The sequence below is a fragment of the Eufriesea mexicana genome, unplaced genomic scaffold (assembly GCF_001483705.2).
Source record: "Eufriesea mexicana isolate 0111107269 unplaced genomic scaffold, ASM148370v2 scaffold4183, whole genome shotgun sequence".
NCBI classification, from domain to species: Eukaryota; Metazoa; Arthropoda; class Insecta; order Hymenoptera; family Apidae; genus Eufriesea; species Eufriesea mexicana.
The window spans coordinates 287,899-294,301 of NW_016912167.1; positions in this window are offsets into that span (position 1 = coordinate 287,899).

Sequence of the window (6,403 nt, forward strand, 5' to 3'; positions counted from 1 at the left end):
GTCAGAAGTCTAGGTATAATCGTTTATGTCGTTGTGGATAGACAGTCCTAGTGCCAATATCCTAATAACTCAATTACAAAACCAATCAAGATAGATACTCTTTGGAAGTCATAAACACAGCTGAGAAACTCAAAATCTACTTCACTATCCTAAACGAGAGATACTATAATGGCTATAGTATTTTCCTTACTTTCTTAGACACCAACCTATTCAGTTAATAGGATAGTCGAAACTCAAATTTGTGGATAGAAATGGACACCAATATTTTCTACGTTTTTTAACAGTTAACACATTAGTATATTTAAATAAAAATATTTAAATAATGAAAACAACTCTCAATAAACTATTTTAAAAAATTCTTTGACACTTTCTAGAAAATTCTTCTCTCTCTCTCCCTCACTCTCTCTCTCACTCTTATTAACCGTTACATACCCATGTTTCCTCTTTCACGATTCTCACATAACTGTTTTATTCTAACACATTCTTCTAAACACTTTTTCAAACATCATTCATACTCGACTGCACAAATGAGTTTCACTTATTCAACCTCATTTGCATTCACACGTATAAAACCACCACTCACAGTACATACACTATAAGAGAAATCCCGAGATTGAGTGACCAAATTGATAATGTCAAAAGTCTAGACATAATCGTTTAGCCTGTCATGAATTTACTATTAAAGTATTTATGAAATTATAAGTATTGGTCACAGCAGTCTCACGTATATTCTGTTTAGGGCTCAGGAGTTTGCATTCTAATTGATTGGATTCTGGTCCCTTCATAGTTATGAAATCTATACTTCAGGCGTGGATTGACAGGTTACATTGGCACTTTATTCACCTTATTATGGAATATATTAAATATTATTGAGCAACTGACACTGATTTTGTACTTACACTAGTGCTTCATTGTTCTGTTGCTCTATGTCATTTAGTTTCAGCGTGTCCTGTTCACTCTCTTCGTTGCATGATGCGGTATAATTGGATTTGTAGACGTGACACTTCTAGCCAGTAACTTAAATGTGACCTATCTTCGTGACTACATCAGAAAAAGGGTAGCACTCGTGTTGTTACGTTAATTAGACATTCCCTTCAGGAACTTCTAAATTCTCTGCAATACTATTCGCGACTGTCACGAAGACTTGCGAGACAGCAAACAGGGGTCAACAGAAGTCCTTTTCATGACGTTGTTGGATGACTAACGATTCGTTGGTCCTTAGTGACTAGAAAGACCTGGTAGACCAATTTCAGGGTCCAAAAACAATTGACTCATTCCTGCAAACTAAAGGCCAATGATCATCTTCACCCCCCAAAAACTAACATTATACAAGCACCCACAAAATTGACGAAAGGATAGTTTCAGTACAGTTTTCAGTTCAGTAGTCAGTTCATTGAGTTGCAGTTTTGTTTTTTCCTCTCCGCCGACTTGTATTTTTCCTATGTAGCCTTGTTGCTAGAACCCGTGTTGTAATTTCAACAACGTACTCGTGCCAAGTTTTGATACTCCTATAACCAGTACGTTTGTCTTATCAGCTTCACATGCTAACATCGTAGTAGAATTCTGATTTACAAATTCGCTGAAATCCTCACAGATAGGGCCCCTAGCCTGTGTAGCTTCGAGCATCATTGACATGGTGCTATTGCCTTAGCGTTGTCATTCTATATATCATCCAGTCTTCAATTACCATCTAGTCTATCAACGGTACAGTATCTTCTCCGTCAGATCCAACTAGTACCTAACTTCTGGTTGACCAAGAATACCTTAAACTTCGAAATGCGTTTGAGGAAAGATGTTCTTGCACTCTGTGTCAATTAGACCCGCATTCCTTCTTTCTCCTAGAGCCTCAGTTGGACTCTGACAAAGACTGCCAATAAGACGGATAGATGGAACGATCGATTTACTGCTCTTGGCCTTGTGCCGTTTGGCGAGACTTCTTGTGAAGCACGCATAATATTGCAGACAGCTGAGAAGAAGCCAGACAGCACGGTGTGTAAACAAGGCTGTCTCTTTCCAATACGTGTCGTTCATTTCTTTCTTCGCGTGTTTGTACGTTTCGAGTCAGTGGACGCGAGTGCCTGATCAATTAAGACGGTTTACCGGTCTTCGTGCTTGCATAGTATCGGGCCAACCCATTGATCGGTTGCCAATCACAGGGCTGACTCGTTCTGAGAAGCCTACAGTACGCAGAACATGCGCGTCGAGCATTCACGGGGCATAATCCTCGGCGTGAAAACGGGCAAACAAAGAGCTGGCATTTGAATGCCAGCGATTGGCATGATCGGGCACCGACTTCGTGATCCTGCGAAATCGCAACTTCCACGACTCGGAGGTCTTCGCCAGCAACGCCCGGATCTCGATGCACGAGACCGTGCAATTCATTAACGATGCGCTGCAGGATCTCATGACTCCATCGCGTCCTCTGCTTCTCCGTTCTTTTTCCTCCAGCTACTTCAAAGATATTACCGACCATCTCGCTGAGTGGTGTCTCCTCCGCGGGGTTTATCGGGTACGGATGTATCAATTAAATGGCTGGTTTAATGTCATAAGTTTCTTTGCCAGGCTCTTCATTTTTCTTGCCTTGTCTCTAAATGGCTGTTCAACGATTAGAGCCTGATGTTAAATCCTTGTTGTATGTTGTTCGTTACGCGTTTGGGAATGATGTCTTTCGAGTAATATCTCTAGATCCGTGATGATTTTTATTTTTTTAATTATAGGAGATTTAAAATTACGATTTTGGCAGAGCTCGTGAAAATGTGATAAAAATTAATTAGTTGATATTGGTTAGAATATAAATTCACGTGGATGAATTTATTATATAGGGTGTCCTGTTTAAATAGATATAAATGGTAAATATTTTTGAAGCTCTCAATGATGCTGAATGATGTTTTAGACAAAAGTTGAGTGTTTTCAGGGGTTCTTATTTCGATATCAATTTTTCTAGATTGGAAATGGGATCGTGTGTTTTTTAATATATTAATTGATACAGCTCGTCATTTTCTGTATAAAATAGTATGCTATTTGTTGCAATGAATCACTGGTTTTGAAGGTATCTTAATATTAATATTTGATAGTGACATTAGTAGTATTTTGAAATTGATACTGAGAACTGCCTGCTTCAATTAAATATGCATACTGCTATATTAAAATTAAAGTATTGTAATTAAAATAAGGCAATATTGATAATATTAATATTAATATTAACAATGAAAATTATAATAAAGCAATATTAAAATTAAGGTACCTTTTAACGTAATTGCAATTAACGTATTGTAATTAATATTAGGCATTATTAAAATAGGGCAATATTGATAATATTAATAATGAAAATTATAATAAGGCAATATTAAAATTAAGGTACCTTTTAACGTAATAATTTATTTCCATATAATTTTTATTTCGAAAATTTTATAGGATCATGACTAGTTTTGAAGATATTCATTCTATTGAATAGATTTATACAGGTTTTTGATGTAAATGGTATTTAAATATGTAGGTAGAAATAAATAAAACGAAGATCAGGCTAATTTTTAATAATATTAATATTAATATTAATAATAAAAATTATAGTAGGGCAATATTGAAATTAAGATACTTTTTAAAGTAATAATTTATCTCCATCTAATTTTAATTTTGAACATTTTATTATTGGATCATGACTGGTTTTGAAAATATTCTACTGAGTAGTATTTATACGGGTTTTTAATGTAAATGGTATTTAAATATGTAAATGGAAATAAATAAAACGAAGATCAGGTTAATTTTTAAAAAGGGAATTCAATTTAATCTTTGATATAAATCGCGAGTGTTTGGCTCCATTCACACACACGTCAATCGCTTTTCATATGCAAATTAATTCTGATTCTCTTTGCATTCACAATTGAAATGCACTTCCATTCATTCATCCAATGAATGATTTCTTGTTTTATATCGATCATTGAAAGCTATTAATTATACCTTTACTTTCGCTCTCCCTTTATTTCTCCTCTTCCTTTTCACACGCATAGGCACACACTTTCTTCACGGTTTTATATACATTATATGTACCATATATATGTACAAAATAGTGAAGAGTAAAGTAAAATGTCGAATGACGCGAAAAACTTTTGACATTGCTAAAAATTTAAAAAAAAAATTGCAATTTTGTGTCGAAATAATTATTTTTTGAAGTAAAAAGGAATAAAATTTCTCAAAAATATTGCATTATCTTATTTTGCATTTTATTCTCTTTATAAATGGTGATATCTAGGATATTTTTCATTTATCTACCATACATCAATTTTGAACTAAGTTTTAATTGATCCTAGAAATTCTTATAAAAGAACAATAAAAATTAACTGTTCATTATTAGCCAAAGTAAAATTCTATGTACATACATACATGCAAAATTAAGAGTTTTGTATATACTATAAATTCTCAGTAATCTTCATATTGCTGGGGGCTTTAACACGTTGCATATAATTTTCTGTTTTAAATTTATTATACTCCCACTATATATTACATGTAACTGCACTAGCTTTACTTAATATTTACTGTACCTGTTGAATATAAATCTACTGCTTCTTTTTCTTTCTAATTTCCATTTTACAAAGTTATATTTGCTTGTTATTTCTGTAAATAAATCTCGAAGTTAATTTTAACTGGTTCTAAAAGTGTTCTTAAAAAGTACTAAAATGTAATTATTCAGTATTTGTTACAGTAAAATTCTGTGTAAATGTAAAAATGAAATTTTATATATGTATACTTAGAACTCTACTTATAATTAGAAATTTTCGTTATGCATATATAATTGTCTGTTTCAAGTATATTATTCCTCCAAAAATACATATCACATTAGTTATCACAACTTTGGTAATATCAAATCTATATAAATCTATTATTTTTATCTGATAATTTTTATTTCATACCAAATTTTATGTGTATATCCTATTCGTGTTTATATTACATATAAATTTTAGAATAAGTTTTAATTCATTCCAATGAACAATAAAATTTAACTGCATTATTAGCAAAAATTCTATTCTATTAAATTTTGACTTTTATTTAAATTATGTAGCCTCAGAAATTTGTATTGGATGAAATTTTTATTAGTTCCCAAATACATGTCAAACTAGTTTAGTATATTTACTCTATATAAATCTACTATTTCCTTTCTCTTAATCTTCATTTCACAAAAAGTCTTTTACCTATTCCTTATATTCATGTTGCACAAAAATGTTAAAATAAATTTCAATGTAATTAAAAATTGTGTGAAAAGTGCAGTAAAAATGTTGAAATAAATTCCTATGGAATTAAAAATTGTGTAATGACTGTAATATATCTGTTGTACATAATTTTAATTTCATTCCAACCAATCTCGATGTTTGAAAAATTAAAACTATAATAAACTAAAGTCATTAATTGAACGTATATTAAATTCTATCAAACTTTAATTCTGTAATGTTTAATTCTATATGGACTAAGTTATAATTTTCATTTCAATGATAATGCAATATCGATGACAAAAAGCAAGTTTGTAATTCCTATTATTAAACGCATCAATCAAATTCAAGGTGGTGACGAATTCACTGTACGAAGGCGAGGATGTTACTGAACCGTGTATTATAAGAAATCAGTATCTGCACGTTGTTTTCTATTCGACGGGTTTACTTTCTCGTAGTTAGGTTTTAGTGATGAGTCAGAATAATCCTATTCCATTCTAGTGTTCGTGTGCACGGTTCTTGCGACGTTGCATTATGCTTGCATCTATTGAGTAGGAGTTGCGACACCTGTTTTCGCATTTCACGTGATGGAAATTCGTCGAATTATAACTTTATGTCCAAAGGATCGACAATGACCTATACTGGGTGGCACATTCAAATCGAATACCTTCGAAAATATTGACGATATTAGAAAAATATTTCAAAAATCTAATTTGAGTAATTCTTGCACAAATCAAGAATCTTGCATAGAAGACAAAGGTCATGTTTGTTTTTTATTTTTTTAAATTGTATCATTATATTTTGTAATTAATTGATACAGCTTGTTAATCTCTGAGTAAATGTATTAAGCTGTTTATGAAGAGAAATTATTGTATTTTAATTTGTTCAGATAGGGTTCATAATTTACAATTTATTTAATTAGGACATTTCCTGAATTCTTTTATCCAATGAAAAATGCAACACGTATATAAATATTTGTTTTATATTTTCTGTATGTAACTTGTCTACATTTGTTTAATAATTTAGAAAAATTATTAGCGTAGAAGATACACTAGTGTTCGAAATTGGATTTGGAATGTTGTTATTTAAACAGGAAGCTTGGATGTTTTTAATTATTAAAGATACGAACTGATATTCGAGTTACTAAATATTTATTAAGTTATTGCATATATAATAGAAATAAAATAATATATATTATTAAT